This window comes from Eulemur rufifrons, chromosome 19 (genome assembly GCF_041146395.1).
Source record: "Eulemur rufifrons isolate Redbay chromosome 19, OSU_ERuf_1, whole genome shotgun sequence".
In the NCBI taxonomy this organism is placed as follows: domain Eukaryota; kingdom Metazoa; phylum Chordata; class Mammalia; order Primates; family Lemuridae; genus Eulemur; species Eulemur rufifrons.
The window spans coordinates 109,648,970-109,663,404 of record NC_091001.1 but is presented as its reverse complement, the minus strand read 5'-3'; positions in this window follow the sequence as shown (position 1 = coordinate 109,663,404).

Here is a 14,435-nt window from a genome sequence, read left to right as displayed (position 1 = left end):
ATGCTACAACCTGAATGAAGTTTTGAAACGTGCTAAGTGAAATAAGAGAGGCACAGAAGGACAAGTACGGCAGGATCCCACGTGCCAGGCACCTAGGACAGGCAGGATTCACAGCGACAGAAAGGAGATTAGAGGTTACCAGGGGTGGGGAGAGGGTGAACGGCAGTTGTTGCTTAATGGGTAAAGAGTTTCTGTGAGGAGTGGTGGAAAACTTTTAGAAATAAATATAGTGGCTGGGCGTGGTGGCTCACGCCTGTAATCCTAGCACTTTGGGAGGCCGAGGCGGGAGGATCACTTGAGGTCAGGAGTTCCACACCAGCCTCAGCAAGAGTGAGACCCCATCTCTACTAAAAATAGAAAGAAATTAGCCAGACAACTAAAAATAGAAAAACTTAGCCGGGCATGGTGGCACATGCCTGTAGTCTCAGCTACTCAGGAGGCTGAGGCAGGAGGATTGCTTGAGCCCAGGAGTTTGAGGTTGCTGTGAGCTAGGCTGAGCCAGGGCACTCTAGCCTGGACAACAGAGCAAGACTCTGTTTCAAAAAAAAAAAAGAAAGAAAGAAACAGATATGGTGATGGTTGCACAACATTGTGACTATAATTACTACCACTGGATTACACATCTAAAAATGGTTAAAATGACATAGTTTGTTATGTATATTTTACCACAACTTAAAAAAACAAGGCTGGCCTGTGTGACCAATGGAATAGGGCAGAGATGTCAGCATGTGACCTTCAGATCAAGGTCACAAAGGCATCATAGCCTCCACCTAGGTCTCTGGGCTCACCTGTTCCGGAGGAAGCCCGCTGCCATGCCGGGAGGAGAATATAATGGGGCAGTAATAGCCCCTCTGATAACAGGGTGGGCGTCTTTTCTTTGTATCCTGTTGGAGTCTGTAAAGATTTCTGTATCCACGGCTGCATGCCTTCAGTCAGTTCTGGTGAATTCTCAGCTATTCAGTTATTGCTTCTGCCCCATTTCTTCCTCCTCTCCTTTTGTGACTCTAGCAACATGTGCGTTTGATCTTTTCACAACATCCCATAATTCTCTTAAACTCATTTCTGCATTTCCACCCTCTTGTCTCTGTTCTGGGTGATTTTCTTCTCATATGCCTTCTGGCTCCGTCTTTTCTGCTGTCAGCCCCAAATTCAAGCTGAGTTTTAATTTCAGCTACTGTACCTTTCAATTCAAGAATTTCCACTTGGTTCTTTTTTATACTTTCCAGTTCTCTGCCAAAAATTCTGAATCTTGCCTTTTAATTCCTTGGGGATGTTCATCATGGGTAATTCCATTATCAAGCCCCGCTGGGGGTCTGTTTCTACTGTCTGATTGTCTAATTCTTCTCCCTAGGTTTTCACTCCTGTCTTATCTTTTCTTACGCCAGGTTTCTTTTTTTTTTTTTTTTTTTTTTTTTTTTTTGAGACAGAGTCTCACTCTGTTCCCTGGGCTAGAGTGCCATGGTGTCAAGTTCACAGCAACCTGAAACTCCTGGGCTTAAGCAATCCTTCTGCCTCAACCTCCCGAGTAGCTGGGACTACAGGCATGTGCCACCATGCCCAGCTACTTTGTTTCTATATAGATCTTTAGCTGTCCAGATCATTTCTTTCTATTTTTAGTAGAGACGAGGTCTCGCTCTTGCTCAGGCTGGTCTTGAACTCCTAACCTCAAGCGATCCTCCCGCCTCGGCTTCCCAGAGTGCTAGGATTACAGGCGTGAGCCACTGCGCCCGGCCATGCCAGGTTTCTTTTACTGACTGTCAAACCCTGTGTGTAGAAAATTATAGAGATAATTGAGTCTCTGGCTATGTTATCGTCACCCAGAAAGGATTTACTTTTGCTGCTGGAAAGCAGCGAGTGCTCTCTGTAGGCCACAATCCAGGGGCTCTCAAACCAGCTTTCTTGACAGCACTTTTAATGTCCCATTAATTTTTCACAGTACTTCTTTTTTTTTTTTTAATCTTGCTTTATTATATTTTTTCACAGCCGACACCATACTGAATTTTCACAGCACTTCTAGGCCAGAAGAAATTCACAGAGGTTCCATTTATTAGGTATTTAGGTACAAACAACTGAAGTATTTGTGTTCTAACAACTTTGTAAACATTTGAAAAATAATTACACAAAATTTAAAATATTTTATTTCATCCTTAAATAACCATAATCACTTACCACAGCTATGTGTGTGCCTGTTGGGCACCGCATATTTTGGGGTGAAGTTCCCTGCTCTCCTTGTGCATAAGGAAACTAAATCTGATCTTCGTTAGTAGGAAGGCAATCAATAGTGCCCAAAATAGAAAAAAAAGTCAGGAAAAAGTGCTGAAACACATTACTAGAGATATGGGGGGAGATTCCAGCACCGTTAGAAGAGTTGAAAGTGCTTGCCTCTGAGGAGTGGAATTCAGCTGTGGAGGGTGAAACCAGGATGGCTATTTTTGTTAGAAGTGTTATAACTATTTGACTTGCACAACTATGTGTAGGTATTAGTTCAATAAAACAAAGGAGGAAAGGCTTTGCTTTATAACTGTTAAAGTAACAAGTATTTAAAAATAATTATCATGAAATTAAAACACCAAAAGCCCTGTTGACAATGTAAATATGTGCCTCCTGGTTTCATTTCCAGAACATTTCGAGAGCCATTCAAATGCTGGCAGCTTTTGACCAATTCTCTCACCCTAGAGCAGGGATCCATGCAGGTGAACAATGACCTATAGGCCTACCACCTATTTTTGTACAAGCTAAGAATGGTTTTTACAATTTTTTTAATTGTTAAAAAAATTAAAAGAAAAATAACATTTCTTGATGCACAAAAATGATAAGGAATTCAAAGTTCAGTGTTGGTAAACAATGTTTCGTCCTCATACAGCCCTGCCCATTCATTTGCACACGGTTTATGGCTGCTTTTGGGCTATAAGGGCAGCCTCACCTGAGACCATCTGGCCACAGAGCTACAAATACCATCTGGTCCTTCTCAGGAAAAGCCGGCCCACCCAGGTATGGAGTGGGCGTTGCCCAGTAGGGCCAGCTCACATCCTGGCTCCCCGATTACAAGCTGTGTCACCTCGAGCGAGTTAGCAATCTTGTCTGTGACTCAGTTTTCTCATCTGTAAAATAGAGATATTATAAGTACCAACCTCATAGGGCTGCTGTGGAGATTCAAAGAGCGACCAACGTCAATCAGAGCAGCACCTGGTACTCGGTGGCGGTTGACTACCATTGTTCCCCCAGGGAAATCACCAAGTGAGAGAGACCGTGCAAAATTTGCACAGCCAGTGCTACCTAAGGCAGGGTCCTGACACCTGGGTGTCCTCTGGCTGCAGCAGAGGCCCTGGACCAGTCCACGAAGTCACAGATAGTTCTGTTATGCTGCGACACAGACATTGGTAAACATCACTGTGCTCTGCAGAATCGTGTGATAAAAACCACTTGGCTTATGAGGAAAATAGAGTTAGGGACTTGGTCATTAACGCATCTAAAAAAGATAAGAACATAATAAAAACATTAGCACAGTTTTACACAGGTTAAATAGTTAAGAAATACAAAAAGGCTGCAGTAAATATGGTATTTTGCCTTTAAAAAGGCCTGCGGTCTGTTCAAGGAAGTGGGCATTGTGAGCTGGGGAAAGAAGGGTGATCTGGAATTGGGGAAAGTTCTAGCAGCAGAGGTGGGTGGGTGTGGCTCGAACACACTCAGTGAACTGTTAGAGGCTGGGGTGTGTGGTGCACTTGCGTATTCCTAAGCTTGGATCGGTTGGGTGCCGTCCTCTGGGCTCACCTCATGTTTCTGAGGACAAATTCGTGCAGAGCAAATGTGAACTTTGAAATTCATGTCATGCTCCAGTTGTTCCCTAATCTATCAGTTGTGTTGGAACAAATTCCCATTTGAAAACAAGCAGTCTAGCAGAACTGAATGCACTACATCCCTCGAGAACTCCCAGACATGTTTGGGGAAGGGGAACTTTCTAGGAGGCGGTATCAGCAGGCAGGGACTTGGAGCCCCCACCCGCTCTCCAACTGGGATATCAGTGGCGGCCCCACCCCAGGCCCTCAGCGAGCTGTCCCTGCAGGCTGTGTGAGCATAATGGCCCACACCAGGTGTGCAGCCTGCTGTTTACCAAGCCTTTCCACCACCAGGGTGGCTCCTAACAGCCTCAGGGGGACAAAGGGCAGGCCTTATTAATCCCCATTTGACAAAGATGGAAAATGTGGCTCAGAGAAACCGATGACTTGCCCAAGACAAAGCCCACGAATGGACGAGAGCACTTGGCATCCCAGCCTTCTGCTGACCCTCCCCCTGTCCTCCGCTGCGACAGGACCGGGTGCCCTCCCCAAGCACCGGAGGAAGCTCCAGGTGTCAGGCACGAGATTTGTCCAGGGACAAAGGCTGCAGTGGCTTCCTCTGCTGCAAGAGGAGGGTGCAAGAAAGCCAGGCCACCTGAGGGCACAGGCCCCACCTGAGCTCACCTCCTATTCTCACCCCTGTTTCTTCTTCAAACAGAAAGGCCCAGCCCCCCTCAGGTCTGCATCTTTAAGAATCATACCCAGTAAGGTTGAGGAATGTTCCAGCACAGCCAGGACATTAACTTCTTTGCAGCAGGATTGCAGCATTTAATTCAATCATGAGTCAGACAGAAGCCTCTTCTATAAAGAAGAGAACAAGCAGCTTGCAAGATGTTTGCGGAGCTTAACACTGACTCCGTGGCAGGCAGACGCTTCTATTATTAAAATATGCCTGACTCCCACCCCACATCTGCCCTCAAGCCTCAGGCTGGGTGTGCCCAGGGCCTCCACTTGCACGGGGAGTCGCAGCACTCACGTGTAGTCACGTGCTCACCCGCTCTCTGCATAGCAGCTCCCCAACCCTGTCCCGACAGCACAGCCTGGAGGAAGCCCGTCCGCGATGAGATGCCCACGGTCAGTCCTCCTTCACAGGGCCCGCCAGTCACTAGACGACCCCACGTGTCCTCCAGGGAACAAGCCTGCTCTTCCAGAATATGCTTCAGAGACCTGAGCATTCAGCACTCACCTGGGCCAGTGGACCCTCACTCTGTCTCACACACACGCACACTCACACACATGCACACACATTCACACTCACACTTGCTCTAGCAAAGAACCTCGGAAGCAGGAAAGGCATGGATACATTCATAACCAGATTCCAGCGTCACCTGCTTGGAGCATAAAATGAGGTCACATTTTCCTGCTTTTCAGATTAGATCTAACACATCTCAGGGTCATCCTTCCATGATAACTCCAAGATGGCCAAGCCCCTTCTCAGTCCAAAGGGTTAAGCCCTAGTTGTAGCACCTTGAGGAGACAACCAGCCAACTCAAGTCTGTTGTAGCGGCCACCAACAAGGGGTGTCACTGTTGAGAAAGGTGGCCCTCCAGCCTGGTGCAGTCCTGAGCTCATGGCCAGGTGGCCTGTAGGCCTGAGCCGCTAGGCCAGGTGCAGGCCCCTCCTGTCTTCCTGGCTCCTCTCCACCTCGGAGGGACCCACACGTCAACCCCGTGGTGACAGAGCACTGCACGCTGACCGCTCTTCTTAGGGGTGCCCAGTCGCAGCCCACACTGTGCTTAGAACACCCACCCGCAAGCTGCCTAGCCAGGTGGGGCGGGAGCCAGGCTCCCCCCAGCACCCACCCTGATTTCCTGCCCAGGAGTCAGTAATGTTTCTTTCAGGGGGAAACCACAGTCATTCCGTATTAAGTTTGAGAACATATAAATTACACCTGTGTGGTTGAAGGCATATTTTACTGTGAGTCTCTGTAATTGCTCTGAAAATCTCACCCCCAGCTTTACTCTATTTGGTACTTATTAGAGGTGTGCACTGCAGCCAGTGAGGCCAAGATCTTGTTCACAAGTGACCCCCAAAAATATTCGAGGAGAATGGAAATCTGGAGTCCGACTGTGTGATCGGGGAGCAGCTGCTGCCTTCCCGAACCTCAGAGGGCAGAAGTCAGAGGCCCAAACTGCAGAGCCTGGTTACCGGCATGTGCATTTATACGTACACACATACGTGCAGACTTGTGCATATGTACACACACGCATACAGTATATGTGCGTGCTTACATTCACATATACATGTGGTGTGTGTGTACTGGTATGTACATATGTGTATATATTATGTATGTTAGATATATGTGCTGGTTTGTAAATATGTGTATATATATATAGTGGTATATACGTGTGTGTATACTACTATGCACATATGTGTGCATAAATGTACTGGCATGTATGTGTGTGTCTATATAGACATATGTGGATATGTGTGTACATATATATTTACCAGTGTCTAGGATGTATATGTGTGCTGGTGTGTATGTGTGTGTATACTGGCGGTGGATGTGTGTTTGCTAACACACACACACAGGCAGAATGTTTTTGGTGGACCACACGTCCTCTGGTTCCCAGTCCCCACCCCTCCCTGGTGCCCTACACCCCTCCCGCCTCTGAGCTTAATTTGCACAGAAGTGTGCAGGCTCCGACCCGGCAGCGCCACCTCCTGGCCACCTCGGTATTTGTGGCAGAACCCGACTGGCCACCAGCCTCAGAGGGAAAGATGAAGCAGAGGGACTCCCAGAGGGAAGGGACACTCGGAATGAAGCCCCACTGAAGGACCACAGCTTTCTCACACAGGGGTCCACCTGCAACTCCACAGATAGACTCAAAAGGGCCGATGCCCTCCAGAAGTCAGGGAGTCCTTGTTGATGACTTGGGATTTAAAACAATTAATTAATTAAATAAATAAAACTAAATGAGGGGTTCTCAACCCCAAAGTGGGGAAGGCTCCACCCCAAAGGGGTACAAGTCTGGGTGACCGCAGGAGGGGCGGGGGAACTTGCTGCGCGGCTGGCCTTGCACTTCTGCAGCCTGTGGGGGAGGCCACCCCAGTCCCACACTCCCCACACCCAGTCCCGTGGCGGGTGGCGCCTCTGAACTGGGTGACAGCCCAGGGTGAGGGAGAGTTTTGCTTGCAGGGTGGAGAGGACAGGGGCATGGGAGCAGTAATCCAGGGGGGAGGGTAGGTTCCCGAGGGTCCCAGGAGTGGGGTGCTTGGAGCTCAGGGGAGTGAGCTGGCCCCGGGGGATCCTGGAGCAGAAGAGAATTCTAGAAGAATTGAACCAGGAATGGGGCCTGTGTATAAAGATCCAGGACCCTCAGGGTCCTCAAGGTGGCTGACCGGGGCAGGGGTGGGCTGCTCACAGCAGTCGGAGCTGAAAAGGCCAAAGTGGGGGCCTGTCCCCAGGCAGCACCCCTGGGGCAGTCAGTCAGAGAGCTCACCCCTCGCAGTGCTGCCCCCTGTTTCCAACACGGGCTCTCTGACTGCTACGAAGTCCCTCCCCGCCTCGGGCCAGCACCTGCCTTCTCATGACGTCCCCGAAGACAAGCCCATCTGTCTGGACGCGGCCTGCTCACCCTCAGGGTCTGGTCGGCCTCCTGTGCTTCCCGCCTCTCCCTCGAGTTCTGCCCTCCTGGCTGGGACTCTCGAGCCCGGGCCGTGTCACTCCCACACCCTGGTCTCAGATCCCTCACCTGCACAGCAGAGAGGTCAGACTGGACTGTTTTCAGAAGGTTTAACACTAAAGGGGGCTTGGTCAAATAAGTAAATGTTTGATCCAAATATAAAAATGTACGGCTAGATGTAGAAATATAGGCATAAATGTGAATGCACACATGCACACGTGTGTATTTACCCACACAGGTACAGACATATTTCGCTGAGCGGATCTGGGTTGGTGACCGCCCACAGCACTGAACACAGTTCATGCCCAGATATTGACTTTACATTTTATTCTCCACTGAAGGAACTGGGGCTCCCTGGGAGAGAGGCTGACTCCAGGGCTGGGGCAGGAATATCTTATGGATCCAGAAAGCAAGATGGCGCTCAAAGAACGAGGGGGCATGTCGGAAGGACACCCAAGCCAGCTTCAAGGGGCTCCCTGTTAGCCAAATCTGAGACAATTTGAGCATCAAATAAATAAGGATAATAACGTATTAGAACCCACTGAATTAAAGAGGCGTCCACACTGATATAAATGAATACATTGAAGGTCTGCTGAGGAACAGGATAGTCACAGTTTCCATGTACCACCCCGCAAAGTACTCACTCATCCCCAGAGGAAAAGAGTAACTTGACGAGGAGAAGCCCAGCGACACCACTTAGCCAAAGAATCCAAGTGAACATAGTCACTAATGGGACACATTGAGATCATGTGCCAGTCGAATAGCACTTCCAAGATGTTCCCGCCAAAGACAGATAACCTGCGAGCAGACCCCAAGGGAGCAGCAGACACACTCAGGTGGAGGAACACAAAATAACTGGCCCTTAATCTTCGAGAGTGTCAAGGTCCGAAACTCAAGAAGACTGAGGAGCAGCTTCAGACTGAAGGAGATTAAGGAGACGTGACAGCCAAATGCCACATGCCAATCTGAACTGGATCCATTTACTGGGAAGAAATCACAGGCCACGGGGGGACGTGAGCAGCAGCAACGCACCATGTTAACTTCCCGGTTGTGGGTGGACGTGGTGTTAGGACCCGCCGTGTAGGAGAAAGGCCTTATTTGCAGAAAATACACTGGGGGGTGAGGGAGTATTGGGAGTGTCGACCCTCAATGGTTACAGGAAAAATACGTTATTTGTGCTGCAGTTGAAGCTTTTCTGTAAGTTTGAGATTGTTTTAAATTTCAAAAAATTATACACACATCCACAAAATTATCTCTGGCAAATTCCTGAGAAGAGCAGGGCTGTCTTCCTCCAGTGAGCAATTTTTTTTTTTTTTTTTCTTTTTGAGACAAGGTCTTACTGTTACCCAAGCTGGGGTACAGTGGTGTCATCACAGCTCACTGCAGCTTCAAACTCCGGAGCTCAAGCGATCCTCCCGCCTCTGCTTCCCAAAGTGCTGGGATTACAGGCGTGCGCCACTGTGCCCGGCCCAGTGAGTGATTCTAACCGGGAAAACCTCCCCAGCCTGTACATACACAGCATCAGACCCTGGCCCGTGAGTCTGCTTCTCTGGCCCTGCCCTGTCTTTCCTGAAATCCTGGCAGGATTAAAGTCAGGGAAACATAACATCAGCGCACCTGGCAGCCTGGGCCTGAAGAATATTGCCACACACAGTACTAGTTGGCTTTTACCGAGCACTGTGTGATGGGTTTTGGAGTCAAGCTGACCAGAGATTGAATCTTGGCTCATATTAGCTGTGTGATCCTGGGCAAGTTACTTAACCTCTCTGAGTCTCAGCTTTCTGCTGTGTAAATAAGGACAATAATGTCTATCTTGCCAGGTTGTGGCATGGATTAGAGAGAATTGTGCGGAATGCCAGGTACAATGATGCTTTCTAGATATTGGGCCTTTGACAGTCTGCCTCAGAATCCCCTGGGGACTTCCTTACTAAATACAGATTTCTGCAGTCCACTCCTTGAGAGACGGATCGAGCTCCCCTGTTCAGTTTCAGTTCCACTGGTTTCATCTCTTCCACCTTAGGCTCAGACTAAACTATTAATATTTAGAGCTTCCCAAATGCACTATAGTACTACCTACTACCATGCCTTCCTACATAGAGTTCATCCATCCAGAATGCCCTTCCCCTTTTGATTGAAAAACTCCTACTCATCCTTCAAAACCCAGTTGAAATGTCTCCTCATTTGTGAACCCCCACACTTCCCAGTACTCCCTTCTTTGACCAGTTGTTATTGCATTAATAATAAAAACAATTACCTTTCACTTGGTGATCTATTATGTACCTCACATGTCACATAAAGTATGTCTTTGAACAACAACCGTGCCAGGGAGTAATTATTATCCCTGTTTTCATGTTTACATGTAAAAAAACTGAGCCTCCGAGAGCTTAAGTAGCTTGCTCCAGGTCCCACAGGCGATACTGGACGGAGCCAGAACCTGACCCCAAGCTGCCCAGCCCAGTCGCTAGCTCTTGGCATTATTTCTTCCTCCCACACGGTGTGGGCGCTTGGTTGCAGGGCCCATGCCCCATTTGTCTCTGGGCCCTCATCAGCCAGTACAGCCCCTGATGCACAAACAGCAGGGTCCGCACATGTTGGTATCTGTCTCCCAGGTCTGTGTTTCCATCACGACAGGCTTTCCCCGGGCGGGGTGGGAGGCAGAGCGGCCCCTGGGGCTGGGTCAGCCGCGGGGCTGGGGACGGGGGATGCAGTGCTGCTGTCGACCACCAGAGGGCGCGCTGCGCCACTTCAGGCACCGCCTCTGCCCAAGCAAGGACCGGGCGTTTTCCGTCGGGTGTGTGTCGCGGGCTGTCATCGTCAGAACTCAAGCTTCGGAATTCACAGATGAAAGAATTCATGCACAAACGACTGAACAAAAACAGAGAGAGCATGAAATCGATACTAAGGAATAGGGCACCTCCCTTCCGGGGAGAAACGTCCTCCCTGGTTCAGTACTAGTTAACTTGCCAAGGCTCTTGGGAGACTCAACATGGCGGTGCTCTCTCCTGTTGGAGAAGATGCCAGAAGGTAGAATTTGACCACAAACAACGGAGCACCACGACGGAATGTCGCTTGTGCGCTCGGCCCTGTGCTGGGGGTGCAAAGGCCCCAGCGTCCATCCCCGCAGCAGGGACCCCCAGCCGCAGGTGCCACACCTCACTGACATCGTACACGACACAGCTACAGTTTTCCAAGCCCAGATTCGGTACACATGTCCCAGCAAAGCACCCCAGATACAAATTGCTCTCTGGGAAGGGCAGCTGCGGCACCGACGTGCTGGCGTTTCGAGGCTATGACTGACGGGACAGGTGAGCGAGGTCTGAGAATGGGCCTGCCTGAAAAGCCCAGGTCAGGGGCCCAGGCCCGGGGCAGAGCGGGCCCCAGACAACAGGGCAGGCGCAGGGGAGCCCGGGGCCTCTTCCCTCACACACACGTCTCCTCCACAGACTCTCCGGGGGCCAGGGAAGCGCACTCTTCTTGTCCCCCCCACCCCGCATTCTGCCCCAGCCGCCTCCCCCTCTCTCCTGGGAAATCCTCCAAGTCCACGGCCTAAGTATCTATCAAAGATGCCCCCAAGACACCAGTACTGAAGGTACAGGCAAAAAAATAATAGTGATAAATGATTGCAGTGATTACACAAATCTACAGGTCATAAAATTGCATAAAACTCCACATACACACGAGATACCAAACCAGTGAAATGGGAATATGCTCTGTGCATGGTACCAGTGTCCAGTTCTCGGTGTTGATACTGTGCTATAGTTATGCAAGATAATAACCATTGAGTGGAACCGGAGGAAGGGCACATGAGACCTAATTGTACATATTTTGTAATTTCCTCTGAATCTGCAATTATTTAAAAATAAAAGTTAAAAAAAAAGATGCCTGCACGTCTGTATCCAGCCCACACCGCTGTCCACGTGTGCCAGCCACCTTGGCCACTCCAGATGCCCCAGGTTCCTCAGACCAGCACGGCTGGAAGGGACCCGGTCATCCTCCCCCAGCCACCACTGCTCCCCCAGGGACTCCAGGCCAGGAACTGGGGTCACCTTAGCTCCTCCTGCTCCCTCGCCCCAACGCCCTCGGTTCCTGAGCCCAGTGGTCTCTCTACTTTGACCCCTTCTCTCCACCGTACCGCCCTGACTGAGTCAGACCCCTCGCCTCGGGCCTAGACCACTCCGACTGCCTCCCGGCCCCAGGCTTGTCTCCACCCGCATCAGCGAGCCCTCCTAACACAAAAGCCACCCCTCATTTCCCCTTCCCTTTCCTGCTCAGCGGTGCTTTGGTCCGATTGTACGTCACACAGAGAGCATTCGTTAGGTAGACAGTGTCAACTCCACTTCTTTCACCGAGACATTAACACATAAGTTTTCAGGAGCAAAGGAGAGTTGAGATATTTGACTAAAGACAGACGGACAAGCTGTGGTCACAAGAGAGACCGTGTCTAATCAGTCAAAACCAAGTGGCAAAACCTGAACCTCTGGTTTTGAGGACTGGGTGGAGCTTCAGAAAGAGCCTGAATTTCCACTCTCAGGCCCCACCGTCTACAGATGTGAGGCCTTGAACAAATTACTTCCTCTCTCTGAGCGTCTCTTCTGTGCCACAGGGATAAGACTGCCTGGAAGTCATGCCTCAGATCAGACAGGACGACAGGCATTTCACGTAGCACACGGTACACAGTATCACGTTCCATGCCCAGCAAGCCCCTGCCACCCCCAGCCCTCCCTTCTGCATCCTCCTTTGGCTGGGCATCCCCAGCAACGGTTCTCCCTGACTTGGCTGAGCTCTGCAATCTGAATTTTTCTAAACTTGTACCTCAGTGTCTCAGAGACCTGATGATGTGACGGAGTTTGGAATCTGGAGGCAGTTTGAATCTCGGCTGCACCACCGCTGGCATCCACTTGACCTTCAGCAATTCACTTGCACTCTCCTCCTCCGTTTCTTCCTACGACAGTGGGATGAACCATACCTGCCCCACTAGACTTTCGGTGAGAAAGTGAGGAGAAACATCTAGATGGAGCGGATGTTTTAGTTTGAAGAGCCGGATGGTTTAGGGCAGCTGGGTGTGAATTGGTGCTGCCCCGTGTGACCTTGGCCAGGCTATTTATCCGCACATGCTTTGGCTTCGCATCCATGAGACCGAGTTATAACGCTCACCTGCTGTGCAACAACTGTGGATTGAGCTCATCTCTCCAGAGTGCTCGGCACGGCACCCAGCACACGTGAGTGTGATGTCAATGCTTTGATAACACAAGGTGTTGTTGTGGTCATTTCAGGAAAGGTAGGATAAGAACAGCATTCTCCAGCCAGATCGTGGGACAAAGGGGCCCAGAGTGGCCTGGAGACGGGCGCCAGGTGGGAGGCGATGAAGCGGGGGGCCGGTGAGGGGGAGGACGCCGGTGGGGAGCTCACCTCAGGCAGGAGCTCTAAGCGCCAGTTCAGCAGGTTCTCACCACAGCTGGGAAGGGCGAGAGAGGCAGGAATTCCACCTGCACCTTCAGCCCAGGAAACAGGCTCAGAAAGGTGAGGTGATTTTCTCAACTCCTAGTGGCCAAGGCCAGCTCAGAGACCTTTTAGGCCGTGGGCCAGTCTCTTCCTACCAGGAGAGGCAGACGAAAGTCCGAGACCTCAAGCCTGGGAAGCTGGGATTCCCAAGAGGGAGTTGGGAGGAAGAAGCGCTTGGGTTGGATTTGGGCCATGCTGAACCTGAGAAGCCCATGGACTTCAGGCTCCCTGCTGAGAACACCTGGGCCAGGCCTCCAGAGCTCCCCTCACCTGCACCCCCCTCACCTGTGCCCACCCACCTGCACCCCAGACTGTGCCCCAGCCTCACAGCCCTGAGCTCTGCTTCCCCAACTACAAATCGCACTGCAGCCCCAGAAACCTGGCTCCTGCCCCCACCACTCGCTAGTGGCCCTAAAATCCAAGGACCTTCTCCATCTGGCCGATCCCGCAGCCTGGCAGCACGAAGCTCCCAGCCATCCCTGGAGCTCCCTCCCACGTGGGCCTCCATGGCTTTTCCTTGGTCTCCCGTGTGGGCTCTTTTTTTAACTGCCTCTCCGCACTCCGTCCACGCCCCACCGAGCATGTGCGGTGACGGTGCAACCAGCGCCTCACCTGAGGGCCGGCGTGGACGCAGCACTCGCCTGACCCCCCCAGCCCTGGCTCCGTTCGCCGAGGGCCCCTGGCTTTGCCCTCTTCACGTGTGGCTGGTAGCAAGACAGCGATTTCAGTCTTCATAGCCACAGACAACTGTAGTCAGAGAAGGAGAAAGAAAGAAAGAAAAGCTTCTGGCCAGGACTTCAGGCAGGAGCCCTGACTTTCACCTGGACTGGACTTCTTGGGCCACGTGCCCAACCCCAAACCGATGGCCACAGCCAGGGAATGGGATGTGCTGGGAGGCCTGAGCAGCCAGGGCCCACCCAGCCGGGGTCAGCGTGGGCCCTCCCAGGCACACAGAGCAGCTGTGTCGACTGTGGCGACGTTGCTGTACCTGGCACCCAGCTCTGGTCCATCTTCCACGTCTGATCATATCATTCAATGAGGTAGGATGACTCAGCGGCCCCTCATGGCCTGCAAGATCTGGCCCCTGCCTGCCCCAGCCCCGCCAGGCACCTCCCCACGCACCTGCTCCCGGGCACTCAGCGCCGCCGGCTCCCCCGGCTCGCGATGCTCTTCCACCTCCCTTTGCACTTCAGGTACAAGAGGCTTCTTCAATACCAGCACTGCCCCGCGCCAGACCCCTTCTTTCTAATGACCTATTCTATCTCTTGGATTTCCATAGACCACTCCATTTCCCTTCTCCCCAGCAGCAATAATGTTAACATGTATAACATATATCTTTTGGTGGGGTCTTGCAACGTATTTATTACTGGAGTTTCCTGTGTGTGTACGTGTAATGCCTATAAATGGTATTGTTTCATATCTTCCACTCTGTTTCTTACCATGTTCTCTCAACACGGTGTTTTGAGACACC